Source organism: Pristis pectinata, chromosome 11 (genome assembly GCF_009764475.1).
Source record: "Pristis pectinata isolate sPriPec2 chromosome 11, sPriPec2.1.pri, whole genome shotgun sequence".
Classification (NCBI taxonomy): domain Eukaryota; kingdom Metazoa; phylum Chordata; class Chondrichthyes; order Rhinopristiformes; family Pristidae; genus Pristis; species Pristis pectinata.
In genome coordinates, this window is record NC_067415.1 from 31,880,168 (window position 1) to 31,897,529 (window position 17,362).

The following is a 17,362-nucleotide window of genomic DNA, read 5'->3' on the forward strand; positions in this document are numbered from 1 at the left end:
GACCGCTGCGTGCTGACGTCACCCGCTTTGGGAGGCCCGGAGCGCGCCGCCGGCGGGAGCGGGAGTGAGGCGTCGGTTGGAGCGCGTCGCCGGCGGGAGCGGGAGCGAGCGGAGCGGGGTGGGGTGTCGTTTGGAGCTCGCCGGCCTCAGGGGAGGTTCATCGCTGAGACTTGGTGTGGAGGTACTGTAGGTAATCTGCCGTTCAAAAGCCTATTTATTTCCAGTATTAACTAAATATTTTAGGGTACCGTGTGTCTAGTGATGGGCAGATTTTGTCCTCAAAATCAATGTGAGGACAAGTCTTGCAGCACCTAGCACATCGTTCTTCTCATTGCCAGTCCTTCGAGATCCAAGATGACTACTGAGATGGCTAATGATCCATGCATTTGGCGGGGGCGGGGGGAACGGGGAAAGAAAGTTGACTGGACTAAATTATTGTGCACGTCTGCTGTTCGCGCTTGGTGTGCTTTGCTCCTGACCGTCACACTGAAGTGCTTTCACATTGAGACCTACCGAATATTGAAAGACCTGAATAGAGTAGACGTGGAGAGGATGTTTCCAGCAGTGGGAGAGTCTAGGACCAGAGAGCACAGCCTCCGAGTAGAAGGATGTTCCTTTAGAACGGAGATGAGCAAGAATTTCTTTAGCCAGAAGGTGGTGAATCTGTGGAATTCATTGCCACAGACGGCTGTGGAGGCCAAGTCATTGGGTATATTTAAAGCGGAGGTTGATAGGTCCTTGATGAGCAAGGGCATCAAAGGCTGCGGGGAGAAGGCAGGAGAATGGGGTTGAGAGGGAAAAATAAATCAGCCATGATCCAATGATGGAGCAGACTGGATGGGCCAGATGGCCTAATTCTACTCCTATGTCTTATGGTCAGATGCTTCTCCATCACTTTAAGTGGTGTTGAACCAGGATTTCCCATGAGTTGGTAAGGATATTACACTTGTATTTCCAGAAGCTTTGTGGATGTCCTGAATCTTCTCAGAAATCATTTGCCCTTAAGGGGGTCTAAGGCGGAATTCTTGCAAAGGGATGCAGATGATGTGGGCCAAGCACTGAAACTGACTAAGCATGATCAGAACTTATTTACTTAATATGGCACAGAAGGAGGCTATTCTGCCCATTAGACCCATGCTGACTCCCAACGGCAATCCCAAAAGTCCCATTTCCTCCTCTTATTTCCATAGAGCTCTGCAATTTATTCTCTCTCTTTCTCACAAACATGTGCCCATCAACTCCCCTTTTGATTCTTTTGCCACTTACTTTACTGACGAGTAATTTACAGGAGTCAATTAACCTACCAGCATGTGCTTGAGATTTGGGAAAAAACTGGAACACCTGGTAGAAATCCAAGTGATCACAGGGCACACAGACAGCACCCATGGTCTGGATTTGTCACTGTAAGCTAACATGCAAATCTACTAGGAAATTAGGAAGGCAAATGGTATGTTAGCTTTTATTGCAAGAGGATTTGAGTAAAACTGTCTTAATACATTAATGTAGGGCCTAGCTGAACCCCACCTGGATATTGCGTACTATTTTCTCTTTACTTCATCACCTCTGGAGATCTCCCCTCTACAGCCTCCAACCTCATAATTCCCCTACCCCGCATTGCCCTTTTCTATCTCCTACCCAAAATCCACAAACCTAACTGCCCCTGTAGGCCTATTGTTTCTGCCTGCTCCTGCCCCTCTGAACTCGTTCTCGTATCTTGACTCCATTTTGTCCCCCTTGGTCCAGTTCCTTCCCACCCTCATCTGTGACACTTCACGTGTCCTCCATCACTTCAACAACTTTCAGTTCCCCGGCCCTGACCGCCTCATTTTCACTATGGATGTCTAGCCCCTGTACACTTCCATCCCCCATCAGGAAGGCTTAAGGCTCTCCGCCTCTTTCTCGACAACAGACCCAACCAGTTCCCCTCCACCACTGCAATTTCTCTTTTGGCTCCTCCCACTTTCTCCAAACCGAAGGTGCAACCATGAGTACCAGCTATGCTTGCCTTTTCATCGGCTACATAGAACAGTCCATGTTCCAAGTCTACACTGGTAACGCTCTCCAACTCTTTGTCTACTACGTAGACAACTGCATTGGGGCTGCTTCCTGCACTCGTGCTGAGCTCATCAATTTCATCAACTTTGCCTCTAACTTCCACCCTGCCCTCAGATTTACTTGGTCCATCTCCAACATCTCTCTCCCCTTTCTGGATGTCTCTGTCTCTATCTCTGGAGACTGATTAATCACAGACATTCTTTACAAACCTACTGACTCCCACAGTTACCTTGACTACACCTCTTCTCACCATGTCCCTTGCAAGGATGCTGTCCCCTTCTCCCAGTTCCTCTGCCTCTGCTGCATCTGTCCCCATGATGAGACTTTCCATTCCAGGACATCTGAGATGTCCTTTTTCAGTAAACAGGGTTTCCATTCCACCACCATCAATGCTGCCCTCACCCTCATTGCCTCCATTTCCCACCACACGTCTGCCCTCACCCCATCTCCCCCCCCCCCCCCGCCAACGTGACAGTTTTCCCTTTGTCCTCACCTACTACTCCACGAACCTCCGCATCCAACACATTCCCTGTAACTTCTGCCACCTCCAACGGGATCCCATCCCATCACCAGGCACATCTTCCTGTCCCCCCCCCCCACATTCCACAGGGATCGCTCTCTCCGTGACTCCCTTGTCCACTCATCCCTCCCCAGTGATGACCCTCCCTGCACTTATCCCTGCAACCATATAAAGTGCTACACCTGTCCCTACACCTCCTCCCTCACCACCAGTCAGGGCCCTCGACAGTCCTTCTAGGTGAGGCAGTGCTTCACCTGTGAATCTAAGGATGTCATTTATTGCATCCAGTGCTCCTGGTGCAGCGTCCTGTACATTGGTGAGACCCAACGCAGGTTGGGTGACCATTTCATTGAGCACCTTTGTTCTGTCTGCTGGAAAAGCAAGTATCTCCTGGTGGCCACCCACTTCAATTCCACTTCCCACTCCCATACTGACATGTCTATCCATGGCCTCCTCTACTGCCACGTTGAGGCCAGAAGCAGGTTGGAAGAACACCACGTCATATTCTGCCTTGGTGGTCTCCAACCTGATGGTCTCAACATTGATTTCTCTAACTTCTGGTAAACGCTCCCCTCTTCTTCCCCCCACTTTTTTCCTCCCTCCTTCCCCCCACTTTGTCTTCCCTCATTTCAGTGGCTCCCTCACCTCTTTCCCCTTCTCCTGTCCTCATGACCTACCCATTTATTCCCCACTTCAGCCCTTTGCCTCTTCTATCACCTCCCAGCTTATTACATCTCTCCCTCCCCCCACTCACCTACCTTCCCCCTCTCACCTGGACTCACCTATCACCTGCCAGCCTGTGCCCCTCCCACTCCCCTGACCACCTTATTCTGTCTTCTTCCCTCTTCCTTTCCAATCCTGATGAAGGGTCTCAACCTGAAATGTCGACTGTTTATTTCCCTGTGTAGATGCTGCCTGACCTGCTGAGTTCCTCCAGCATTTTGTGTGTGTTTCTCTTTATCTAAACAAGTTTATATTTGCTAAGGAGGGACTATAGTGAAGATCCATCAGACTGATTCCTGGGTTGTCATTTGAGGAGACTGAGTAGGCTAAGCCTCTATTCTTTAGTCTTTGGAAGAATGAGAGCTGACTTTAAAATATGCAGAATTCTTAGAGAGCTCAATGGGGTAGATACAGAGAAGATGTCTTCCTTAGCTGAGATGACTAGATCTAGGGATCACAGTCACAAAATTAGGGGAAGGCCATTTAGAACTGAAGTGAGGTGTAATTTCTTTACCCAAAAGTTGGTGAATCTTTGGAATGAACAATCATTGTGGAGAACAAGTCAATTGTTGCATTGAAAGCTGAGATCACTAAAATTTCTGGGTATTAGAGGAATCAGGGATATGGGATATTGCAGAGAAATGGTGTTGAGGTGGAAGATCAATTGCCGATCTTAAATAGCAGAGCAGGCTCAAGGGACCTATTGGTATGGTACTACTCCTATTTTTTATGTTTTACTTCTTATATTCTGGAATATATTTGATGACTCATCATCCACTGCTCTCTGGTGTTGAGAATTCCAATGATTCATAGCCCTTCGAAGGAAGAAATTTTCTATCAACATCTTAAGCGGCCATTCCTTTACTCTGAAAACTTGCTCCCTATTTCTAGATTATTGTACAAAGGAAAACATCTGCACACCATCGATCCTATCAAGTTCCCTCAGAATCTTGCGCTTCAGTAAGATTGCCTATTTGCTAAGGAATTACATTACAGATACAGGTCAATTGGTCCAACCACAGTCCACATTGACATTTATGTTGCTCTCACATTTTACCTCTTCTAATTCTATCAGCCTGACAGTCCATTTGCTTTCCTCCATCTGCCTCTCCAGCCTCTCTTTACTTGCATCTATTTCATTTACTTCAACCACTTCCTGTGGGTGAAAGGTCTACTTTGTTGCCACTCTTTGTGTAAAGACATTTCTTTTGAATATACAATTGGGTTTCTTGATATCGATGGCCTCCAGTTATGTTCCTCCTCAAAATGGAAACAATCTCTCTGTATCCATTCATCAAAATCTTTTACAATTTTAAGGATTTTATTACATTACCCCTCAGCCTTTTCTCAAGCAGAAAAAGGAGTTAGTATGTTCATCTTTTTCTGCTGTGTATACTCTCACATTTCTGGCACCATCCTTGTAAATCTCTGCAATCTCCGGGATAGCTCTGTATCTTTCTTATAATATGGTGGCCAGAACTGTATGCAATATAGTTAGTGTGGTCTAAACAAAGTTCAATAAAAGTTGAGCATAATAACTTCCCCATTTTTCAATTCTATCTGTCTAGAAATTAATCCTCTGCATGAATTACAGATTTTAATGGCTTGCCAACCTGTGGTGTAACCTTTAGAGTCTGGTGCACGTATACTCAACTGGTGCACTCATTCCCCTCTTCCACCTGGATTTGCACCTTCCATGTAATAAGTGGCCTCCCTGTTCTTCATAACAAGATGTACTACTTTGCATTTATCTGTATTAAACTTAATTTATCCATTTTGCATGTTGTTAATGTCCTCCTCAGTCTTGACTATTCCCCAATTTGGTACCATATGCAAATTCAGAAATTGTGTTTGCAGGTTTGATTTCAAAATTTAGAAACTGTGGTTTTGATTCCACATGGTTTAAGCTGTATTCTACAGTAATGGTTCTGTGTACTTTTCACATGGTGTGACTGAATAAATTAAATTTATGTGGAAAATAATTTAATAATACCTATTGTTATGATCTAAATTATTGCATATAAAATGTATCAAAAGCTAATTTGATAGATGGATGGTGCTTTTGGCTGTGGCAAAAATAATTATACGTGCCCGGTGTTTGTGGTCTTCCCCTGATATAGAGAATTGGGGCATTTCACTTGGATGGATGTCATGGCTATGCAACTTCTAGATTCAATTTTGCATAAAACAAATGAATATAAGAAACTTTCTAGATAGATAAAATGAAATGATGAAGTGTAAAGATATATGTTCATCTTGAAAATATAGTGTTAACTTCAATGATCTTCTTTGCTAGGATATCATGGGTCACTGGAAAACTCCCAAAGATCAAGCAATTTTCTCACAGAAAAGGAGGTAAAAGCAGGGCCCCTTCAGCTTTTTCAAGTACCTCCCAGCAGCCAGTTACAGTGAAATTAATAGAGGGCTGGCAGCAGATCTTCTGAACCCCTACTCTCAAACAAGGAAAGAGTATGCCACAGTGTACTGGTTAAACAATTCTGGATTTTCCAATTCCAAAACAAAGAAAATAAAACAATTAGAACACTGTTAGACTATTCACTGGGCAATAAAAATGTAATATTCATAATAAATTGTGACACAGATACTACAGATTACACCAAGAGTGGCCAAACCACTTGTCCTGAGCCACATGCAACTCTTAGTTTCGGGGTAAGTAGCTCTCTGGGATTCACACCAAACACATTTAGTGCTCTACCTTCATCATACTTGTATTGGAGTAGGAGAGTGGTGCATGGATACAACATCTCACATGTTGTCTCTAACTGACACGTATTGGGAAGGTATGTGTGGAGGTGCAGAGCTATGATGTCCAGTGTGTGCTGACTTTTAACCTCAGGAGATAGGCCATAAACTATGCACTGTATGAAAGGTTATTAGACTATAACATCAGTCTCTATTCAGCATGGTGATGAACACACATGATGTGCTTGTAATTTTTCTGCAAAATATTTTTATAGAATTCTGGATCTGTATGTCTTCATAACTCATGAGGTTTAAGCATTAGTAGTCCTACATGGAATTGTAAATGATGCAGATATGAGGAAGAAAATTGAATTTTTAAGCCAGAAGGGAAAGAAGATTTTGTATTCACTGTTTAAAAATGGCAAACAGCTCTGCGTATGTTGCAAAGCATTGTTCACCCATAACAAAATGAGAAACTTGAAATATAATCACAAAGTGAATCAAAAATTTAAAAAAAACTACAGATGCTGTAAATCTGGGATTAAAACAACATGCTGGAGAGAGTCAGCAGGTCCGGCAGCATCTATGGAAAGAGAAACAATTAACATTTCAGGTCTGGGACCTAGAAAGTTCCAATGAAGAGTCCCAGACCCAAAACAATAATTGTTCCTCCTTCCACAGATGTTGCTGAGTTTTTCCAGCATTTTTTGTCTTTACAAGGACTTTTCGATTTAATATCCTGGATCAGAACAAAGAAGTGCAAGATAACCACATTATAATCATGTCTAAAGTAAAACAGTAAGAAGGAACAAACAAAGCTAATTTTGTTATTTCATAGAAGAGTGGTCATAATATGTCCAAGTTTTGACGGAGAACTTGTTAAGAAAATAATTGCAGATGTGACTGCAGTTTTGCAACCAGCCACTAACTTCAGCAACCAATACACATTCTAATTTCTAAAAGAGTAGTGAGTAGGATAGAGACTGGCAGTAAGTAGCCATGATGCAGTCAGTGTGGGTTCTTTGTTTTTCCGTAAATTTTAAAAGTGAAGTGTTAGCAATAAAAATACTTTTGTAGAAATTACAGATGTCTTGTGATCTTAAGCTACTGAATTTTATTGCTTGCAGCTCCAGGTTTGGCCTCCCCTGAAGTATATAGTCATAAACACACATTTAAAAAATACAGTCAATTCCATGATTTCATTTGCCAAAGTACTTCAAGTCTTGATAGGATAGCTCAGTCGAAATTCAAAATAGTGTATTGAATTGTTTTACTTTCATTTGCTTTTTAGATTATATTGTAAAATTATTGTTCCGCCATTCTCCTTGATACACATAAGTATAAAAGGCATAGTTTTTTTCCCAAAATATACTTTATTCTTAAGATATACAGTCATATAAAAGGGGACATTTCATCGTTTACTGTACCAAGCTTTTCATGACATTTGCTTACATTATTTACAAAATGTCAACATGTTTGAGAAGCTTTTGCACGGGCCTAGTCCCCCAGTGGTCAGTGACAGGAGGATGCTATACTGTGGCCTTTCCCCATAGAGCCTTTGTGGTGGCTGAACCAAGCTTCAGTACATTCCTCAACATATAATCTTGCGCCAACAAGTCTGCCAGTCTGCAACATTTAGTTGCAGACTTTTCCTTGCATTGGAAGGCATCAAGCTTCAGGCAGAGCAACCCATATCTTTGACTGAGTTGATGATTTTCCAGCAGCAGTCATTGTTTGTCTCAATGTGTGTTCCTGGGAACAGTGTGTAGAGCATAGAGTCCTCTGTTGTGCAGCTGCTCAAGATGAACTTTGACAAAGAAGTCCGTGTCCCTTTCCAGATCTTCTTGGCAAACATACAGTGCACAAGGATTTGAGTGATGGTCTCGTCTGTAGCATAGCCACTTCGAGGGGAGAGTGCCAGTGGGATTGAGACTCTGGTTGTGCATGAGGGAACTGATAGGCAAGCTCCTTCTCACTACTAGCCAAGTGAAGTCTAGCTGTTTACTTGAGAGGTTTGTTGATGACTGTGCGAAAGGAATCATTCAGCAAGATCCACCATCTTCTTTTGGGTTGAAACGCTGCATCAGGAGTCCTGATGCAGGATTTCAACTCAAAATGTCAACAATTCCTTCTTCCTCCACCCTCCCCTCCCCCCCCACCCCCCCCCCCCCCGACAAATGCTGCTCGACCTGCTGAGTTCCTCCAGCAGATTGTCTGTTGCTCCAGATTCCAGCATCTGCAGTCTCTTGTGTCTCCACTGTCTTCTCCTGCAGAGTAGGAGAAGAAGACGGTAGAGACACAAGACACTTTGGAGCAAACACTGATTGATGTGGTCAAAGGTATTTTTCTGTGGAAACTCTTCCACAAGGGACATCTCCAACTGAATGGAATATTCCACGGCAACAAGGTCAGGGCCATCCTTCACAACACCAGGGATGGGTAGAACCTCAGCACGTAGTGACACTTTGGATTTATGTTCCCAGACTCTAGGCAGAGCTTGATGCAGCTGCACTCAAAGGTGGCCATCGAGATGAAGACTATCTTGGGTATATTTTTCTGCTCTCTCTCCAGAGACCTATGCATCAGGATGTTGTGGACGTGATTCATTTTGGAAGATAGCCTGGGTGTTTGCCACCGCACAGGAGTGGGTACGGGCCGCACCTGCTCCACTTTCAGCAACACCTAGAGCAATTCATACTTGAAGACTAGGTTCTTTTTTGCAATCAAGAGGGAGCACTGCTCCCGCATTCCAGTTTCTGTTTCATCTTGGCTATTTGCTCCAGCCAATTCTTGCTGCATCTTCTGCCTTCTCCAAACCAGATTTCTGGGTAATTAGACCTGCTGATGAGAATAGGTTAGAATCATAGATCATAGGGTCTCAGAAATGTACAGCACAAAAACAGGTCCTTACAGCCCACCCCACCCATGCTGATGGTGATGCCTATCTAATCCCATACATCCACATTAGACCTGTATCCCTCATTTCATTTTCCAAATATCTGTCCAAGTGCCTTTAAATGTTGTAATAGTATCTGCCTCCACTACCTCCTCTGGCAGCTTGTTCCAAATATTCACTACCCTATGTGAAAATCTTACCCCTCAGATCTTTAAATTTCTCCCCTCTCACCTGAAACCTGTGCCCTCTAGTTCTAGATTCTCCTGCCCTGGGAAAAAGATTCTGCCTATCTATGCCCCTCATAATTTTGTAATCCTCTGTAAGATCACCCCTCAGCCTCTTATGTTCTAGTGAGAATAAACCCCACCTATCCAATCTTTCCTCATAACTACAGCCTTCCATTCCAGGAAACATCCTGGTGAATGCCTCCTGCACTCTCACTATTGCTCCTGTATTGTGGCAACCAGAACTGTACATGATACTCTAAATACAGTCTAACCAATGTTTCACATAACTGCAACATGCCGTCCCTACTTTCATACTCAATGCCTCAGCTTATGAAGGCAATCATACCAAATGCCTTTTTCACTTCCCTATCCACCTGTGTCACCATTTTCAGGGAGCTATGTGCCCCAGGATCCCTCTATACACGAACACTCACTCCTAATGTCCCTGCCATTTATGTTGCTGCAAAACAATAAATTTCACATTATGTGTTAGTGATAATAAATCTGAATCTGATTTACTCTGAGTCCTTGAGTCCTACCTCCAAAGTGCATTTCCTCACACTTGTGTGGATTATGTTGCATCTGCCACTGCTCCCCCCAACTCGCCAGTTGACCTATGATCCACCATCTTCCTTATCTATGACTCTACCAATTTTTGTGTTGTCTGCAAACTTATTAATCATACCCCCTGCATTCTCATCCAAGTCATTCATATATCTTACAAACTACATTACCAGTGCCGATCCCTGTGGTACACCACTTGTTACAGATTTCCAGTAAAAAAAAACACCCATCCACCACTACCCTCTGCCTCCTATCACCCAACTAATTTTGGATCCAGTTCACCAAACGTGCCTTGGGTCTGTAGGTAAAAAAAAAGTGGGGCAATGGGACTGATGAGAATGCTGTGAGAGCTTGCATAGATATGGACTACTATGTTGTGAGAAAATAATGAAACAGAATCGCTAATGCAATTACAATTTTTTCAGTCATCATCGTGAACGTACAGATATATTTGGATAAGGGTTTTCAGAATGTTTCTATAAATTAAGTTGAGCTCACCTTTCTTAATAATTCCACTATGATGGTAGTTTTGATGAATTATTTTTAATGGGTGATGTAACTTTGAAGGAAAACCATTTTTATAATTAAAAGAAAGAAATGGCAAACCGTTATTTTAAAATAAGAAGCATCTAATATACATGGAGCCCTGAAATTTGACAAGATTGCGGGGGGATTGCTGAAAGATTGGCACCCTTGGGAGTGAAGGGGATCTCTTGCCCTGTTATCACTATAAGACAATGAACCTGGGTTTTGGCATATGTGTAGAAGGCAGAAATGAACTATGCTTTGTGAGCTGGTGATGAGCTGAAATAGCCTTCTTCTATGTCATAAGGAAGTGTGAAATATTAGTAAATTGGTTTATTATGGTCACGTACTGAGGTACAGTGAAAAACTTTGTTTTGCATGCCATCCATACAGATCATTTCATCGCATCAGTGCATTGAGGTAGCACAAAGGAAAGGGGAGGTCAGAATAAGGTGTTACAGTTACAGAGAAAGTGCAGGCAGACGATAAGATGCAAGGTCATAACGAGGTAGATTGTGAGGTCAAGAGTCCATCATATCGTACTAGGGGATCGTTAAATAGTCTTATAACAGTGGTATAGAAGCTGTTCTTGAGCCTGGTGGTACTTGCTTTCGGGCTTTTGAATCTTCTGCCGGATAGGAGGGGGGGCCAATAGAGAATGTCAGGGTGGGTGGGGTCTTTGATTATGTTGTCTGCTTTACTAAGACAGGGAGAAGTGTAGACAAGAGTCCATGGAGGGGGTGGCTGGTTTCTGTGATGTGCTGAACTGTGTCCACAACTCTCTGTAGTTTCTTGCGGTCACAGGCAGAGCAATTGCCATACCAAGCCATGATGCATCTAAGTAGGATGCTTTCTATGGTGCATTGATAAAAATTGATGAGGGTCAAAGGGGACATGCCAAATTTCTTTAACCTCCTGAGGAAGTAGAGGTGCTGGTGTGCTTTCTTGGTCATGGCATCTATGTGGTTGGACTAGGCCAGGCTATTGCTGATATTCACTCCTAAGACATTGAAGCTGTCAACCTTCTTAGCCTCAGCGCCATTGATGTAAACAGGTGCACCACTCCTCTTCCTGTAGTCAATGACTGGCACTTTTGCTGATATTGAGGGAAAGGCTGTTGTCATGACACCATGCTACTGGTTCTCTATCTCCTTCCTATACTCTGACTCATCGTTATTTGAGATTCAGCCCACTACCGTGGAGTCATCTGCAAACTTGTAGATGGAGTTAGCGCAGAATCTGGCCACACGTTTTTGAGTGTATAGGGAGTAAAGTAGGGTGCTGAGGGCACAGCATTGTGGGGCAGCAGTGTTGAGGATAATCGTAGCAGTGGTGTTGCTGCCTGTTCTTACTGATTGCCCTCTGTTGGTCAGGAAGTCAAGGATTCAGTTGCAAAGGGAGGTGTTGAGTTGCAGGTCAAAGAGTTTGGAGATGTGTTTGCTTGGAATTATAGTATTGAAGGTGGAGCTGTAGTCAATAAACAATAGTCTAACATAGGTGTCTTCACACTCCAGATGCTCCAGAGATGTGTGTAGGGCCAGGGAGATGGGTCTGCCATGGACCTGTTTCAGCAGTATTCAGCAGGTGAATTGTAGTGGGTCGAGATTGTCTGGGAGGTTGGAGTTGATGCGTGCCATGACCAGCCTCTCGAAGCATTTCATGATGGTGGATGTCAGAGCCACTGGGCGGTAGTTATTAAGGCATATTGTTCCACCTTACCAGAGTGAAATAAGTGCAGAACGCTGCACAAATTTTTGCCTTGTTTTGCAATACAGGAAGTCCCCGGGTTACGAACGCCCGACTTACGAATGCCCGTACTTACGAACAAACCTCCGTAAAGCCTATTATTTTAAAAAATTGAGTTACACACAATGGTTCGTACTGACGAAAGGGTGGACTACTTTGCACAATGTTCAAAACACTGCGCGTTTTAAGCGGTCCATCGGCCCGAGGGAGAACAACGCCACGCCGTAATCATGGCTTCAAAGCGTAAATCTGATGCAAGTGATGGTGATGCATCGAAGAAAAGGAAAACGATCACGATTGAAATGAAAGTGGAAATAGTAAAGTGTTCAGAGAGAGGTGAAATGCCAACAAACATTGGAAAAGCATTAGGCTACAGTCGGTCAACGATTGGGACAATTAGAAAGGACAAGGGGAGAGTAATGGAGTATGTAAAAGGCTCTGTCCCAATGAAAGCGACAATTATCACTAAGCAACGCAGTGGTTTAATTATCGAAATGGAAAGGCTATTGATAATTTGGTTACATTTATTATGTAGTTACATTTATTATTATTACTGCATTATTATATTTATGATGTTTTAGGTAAAAATATATACTATATACTAAGACAAACATTTGACTAATTGACGCTAGATGTGAAGTGTACGTAACTGTTCCGACTTACATACAAATTCGACTTATGAACAGACTCAAAAACGGAACTCGTTTGTAGTCCGGGGACTTCCTGGTAATCCGGTGAACAACAAATTGTAGATAAAATAACCATTTGCACAATTGTATTTTTTCAGATTCCTTTACACTTTTAATCTTTCCCTAGCAGAATTTTGCAGGTGTGAGAAATCCACACCAACCTATCAATAAAATTTGGGAAACTAAATGTCATATAAGTTATAAAATCAAATAAGATCCTAAGGGGACTTGACGGGGTAGACGTTGGGATGTTTTTACTAGTGAGACACTTTCGAACAAGGCAACATAACCACAAGGGCTGGTCATTTAAAACAGAGGTACATAGAAATTTCTCACAGAGTGTGGTGAATCTCTGGAATTCTCTATCCCAGGCAGTGGAAGCTGGTTCATTAGAAGTATTTAAAGTGGAGGTGGATAACTATTTGATAGATTAAGGAATAGACCAATGTGGAGAAATGGCACTGAAGAGGAGTTGAGGCCAGCATAGATCAGCCATGATCATACTCCCACTCCTATTTTTTTGTATTTTTGTGATAGAATGAACTGAACATTATCATGCTCGTTAAGGGAACATACAGGTAGCTGCTCCAGAACAATGGCCAAGCTTTAAACATCTTGGAGATAAGGGTAGGCCTGGGTTTTCTTAGAATCAATGTTTATGGAATTGGGATGCTGGATTCCAGCAGATCTAGGACTTAAATTTTGAATTCCAGAGAAGGTTTCATAAGTTTTGATAAGGTATGAATGTGAATCATTGCCATTACTACTACAAAGTAATTTTATTTGATAAAAATTGATCACAAGATTATTTCTAAATGGTCTTTTGCAAAGCAGCCCCTTACACTGCAGTAACTCATAAAGCTTCTTCAGCAGCATCTCGGGGGAATGGGAACACCAACACCATCAGGTTTCCCATCAAGTCATATACCGACTTGACCTAAGCTGTTTCTTCATCATCCATGGATAAAGTCATGAAATTCCTTACATAGGAACACAGTGGGAGAAACTCCACCTAACTTGCAGGAACTCAAGAAGACAGCTGGCCCCTGCCTTCTCAAAAACACAGTGCCAGCCTTCCAATGACACCCACATTCTTTCATTAATACCTATTTATAAAATTTAAGAAAATCTTAGCTATTCCTTGAACCATCTTTTGAGTCTTCACTTCTATTCTCTCATTCTCCGACAAGACTAGCTATAGCATATTTTACCAGCTGGTGTGTGATTTTTGCAGGTCAGTGCCTAGTAGCCTGACTGTGGTCACATTTGTTCATTTTGCAGCTGTCCACTCTTTGATCTGTAATTGAACTACCATGATGAACAAAAGGGTGACTACTGGACGGATGCAAAATCCAGAAATACAAGAGCAACATGCATATTGTGAAGGCCATGTTACCAGAAAAAATATGATAGACCAATTCATTGAGGTGCTAAAACACTGCCTGGAAGTGCCCTGAAGTATTTGACACATTGGATATGAAGATTCATATCAAAAGAACTTAAAATACCTTAAAAAAATAAAAAACAAAAAAATGAAAACACTTAAAAACACTTTTAAACAAAAGATTTTTACACAGGATTGTATTGGATAAATGGAACAGAAACATAGCAACATTTATGTTCAGCTCAAGCCTCCCTTCTTCTTTATGTAAATCTTGCAGCGTAACCTAGTCCCTTCTACAGTATACTATTTGCTTCAGCCAGTATCTGAGTTCTACATTCTCACTATTCTTGGTATAAAGACATTTCTAAATTCCTTGTTGGTTTTCTTGGTGATGATCCTATTTGATGGCCCCTCCATAACTTGAAGTATTCTTTCTGTATTCATTTTATTAAAACCTTTACATTTTTTTTTAAAGATCTCTGTTTTTAAAGACCCTTTGGAGCATTGATGTCCACTTTGATGTCCACATTGATGAGGGATCTTGGGATGCAAATCCATTGTTCCCTGAAAGTGGCAATGCAAGCGGATAAGGTGGTGAAGAAGGTGTATGGCATGCTTACCTTCATCAGTTGGGGTATTGAGTATAAAAATTGGCGAGTTATGCTGGAGCTGTATCTAACTTTGGTTAGTCCACATTTGGAGTATTGTGTGCAGTTCTGGTTGCCACATTATAGGAAGGATTTGGAGGCTGCAGGAGAGGTTCACCAGGATGTTGCCTGGATTGGAGAGCATTAGCTTATAAGGAGAGGTTGGATAAACTCAGATTGTCTTTGTTCGAGCACAGGAGGCTGAGGGGTGACCTAATAGAGGTATATAAAATTATGAGCGGGTAGATGATCAGGATGGAAATATCAAATATTAGAGGGCATAGATCTAAAGTGAGAAGGGGAAAGTTTAAAGGAAGTTTACCAGGCAATTTTTTTTATATGCAGAGAGTGGTAGATGCTTGGAACATGCTGTTAGGGGTAGTGGTGGAAGCAAATACATTTAAGAAGCATTTAGACAGACAAATGAACAGGCTGGGAATAGAGGGATATGGATCCTGTGCATGCAGATGTCATTAGTTTAGATTGGTATCATTGTCGGCATAGGCATAATGGGTCATAGAGCCTGTTCCTGAGCTGTACTGTTCTTTGTTCTATAAATAAAATCTACTGTACACCAGAAGAGGAAGCTAATAACAATGAAGCAATAGCGATCTTATTGATCATTGATACTGCAACAAATCAGTCTGCTATAGATGAGCATGTGTTTTGGAAATATGTTATGCCCTTTCCTTTGAAGATGAAAAACTGACTTTCCAAGTTAGGAGGGAGATAAATTGTTGTATTGCCCGTTTAGAGAGTTGGGTCCATAGTTATTAATATGATCACAATTATTAATTGAATTGAGTTAGACTGAGGGACAGTGTGTTTCAGAGAATCACGGCACTAGGCAGTGAAAAGATCCAGAAGCCACTCAAAGTTTGGCTCAGTTCTAATAGACTCCAGGTGAGGTGGGCTTGACAGGTGCCAAGAACTTATAGACACTGCCAGACCAAGGTGACAGAGTGCGGGGTGATCATGGAGAATGGGGACAAAAAATGATACACCTGTGATAAGGTGGAGACTACAAGAAGATTGATGACACAAATTTGTGTCAATTTGAAAAGGGTGCTGAAGGCTCATTAATGGCTGCTAATCTGTGTGGAGGAGGTGTAAATGGAGCAAAAAGAAAGGAAAGGAGTGAAAAAGCAGCTTACTGGAACTGTGAGACGTCACAATTGCTGCATTCTGCTGCTGAAATTGACTGCTGCTGAGAGGATGACAAAGATAGGTGGCTGAAAATAAAAAAAATGCAGATGCTGGAAATCTAAAACAAAAACAGGAGATACTGGAAATACCTAGCAGGTCAGGCCATATCTGTGTGAAGAGAAACAGGGCCTTCTCTTCCCACAAAGATAGGTGGTTCTCTCCCTGGAAGTTTGATGATGCCCATCTGAAGAGAAATGTAAAGACTGGGCTAAAAGATAAGCTAGGTATCTAAATGCAGAACCCTCCCAGGAGGAAGGTATTGATTGGAAGAAACATCAGAGCAGGTGTAAATCCTGACCAATAGTTTCTGGTCAGGTTGCTGTCATGGCATGATCCAACACAGAAATGATATTTATGTAGCGCTGGAAAGAAAGTGCTACACAATCAGATTTTTGGGCTTTATGATTTATTGTGCCTTGTCTTTAATCCATTCTCTCCTTAACATTCTCATGCAGGGTTTCAACCCAAAATGTCGACAACTCCTTTCTGGCAATCAGTAGAAATTTCCTTTCATCTATTTTTCCACAGGGAATACCAAGGCAGCAGATTTAAAGCCAAATTAAACAATTCCATTTTGCCAGCCACTGGTTTTGCTGGAGATTTCATAGTTTCTGTATTTGGGTATCAATTAACTAAGATTTATTTTCAAAATCAGTATCAGATGTATTATCACTGACTTATATGATGTGAAATTTGTTGTTTTGCAGCAGCATTACAATACAAAGACATAAAAATTACTATAAATTACAAAAATAAATAAATATTGCAAAAACAAGAAATAACTAGGCAGTGTTCATGGGTTCATAGGCCGTTCAGAAATATGATGGTGGAGGGGAAGAAGCTGTTTCTGAATTGTTGAGTGTGGGTCTTCAGGCTCCTGTATCTCCTCCCCAAAGGTAGTAATGAGAAGAAGGCATGTCCTACATATATTTAAAAAAAACTCTCAAAGTATTACATCTCATTATGTGAAGTATATCAGCAAGTAGTTCTTGATGTAGTATGAAAGAAGCCTTTATCCAGCAGACAAGAAATTAATAGTGAGAATTACACACTGAGATGACAGTAAAAGGCATTGTTTGAGTGACTAAAGCAGTATTATAGATTTTTTTAATACAAGCCAAATTGTATTTGAATTACAAATCATTGTTGAAATCCATTCCAGGATCATCATTTAACCCAACTATAAATGAACATATGATTATTTCATTCTTTGCAGCCCACACTCATCCTACCAACTTTTATACTCCCACACAGCATATGAGTAATATGTTGCTGATTATATCATAGCATAAGCAAATCTTCCATAATAGTTTCTCTCACAGAGTTTTATCACCAATGACAATGAGTTTCATTAGAACCTTCAGGAGCTAAATGTCTATGAACTACATAATTGAGTCAAAATAGTCTTTTATTTGTGAAACAATGACTGAAATTTACTGTGACAGTTAAAAGATTCTTTCTTTATGAGACTATACAA

The 17,362-nt window shown here is 41.8% G+C and overlaps 1 protein-coding gene across 2 annotated transcripts in view; it reads left to right on the plus strand.

Annotated features, from left to right (window-relative positions):
* The first annotated feature begins 29 nt into the window (after positions 1 to 29).
* The window catches only part of LOC127576225 (radixin), a 97,277-nt gene continuing 79,944 nt past the window's right edge, over positions 30 to 17,362 (plus strand). The window contains exon 1 of one of the 2 annotated variants that reach the window (XM_052026665.1): positions 30 to 181. The gene's annotated coding sequence lies outside the window, so the exon portion shown is untranslated. Of the gene's footprint in view, positions 191 to 17,362 lie in introns of both variants that reach the window. The other variant, XM_052026667.1, reaches the window with a different exon arrangement.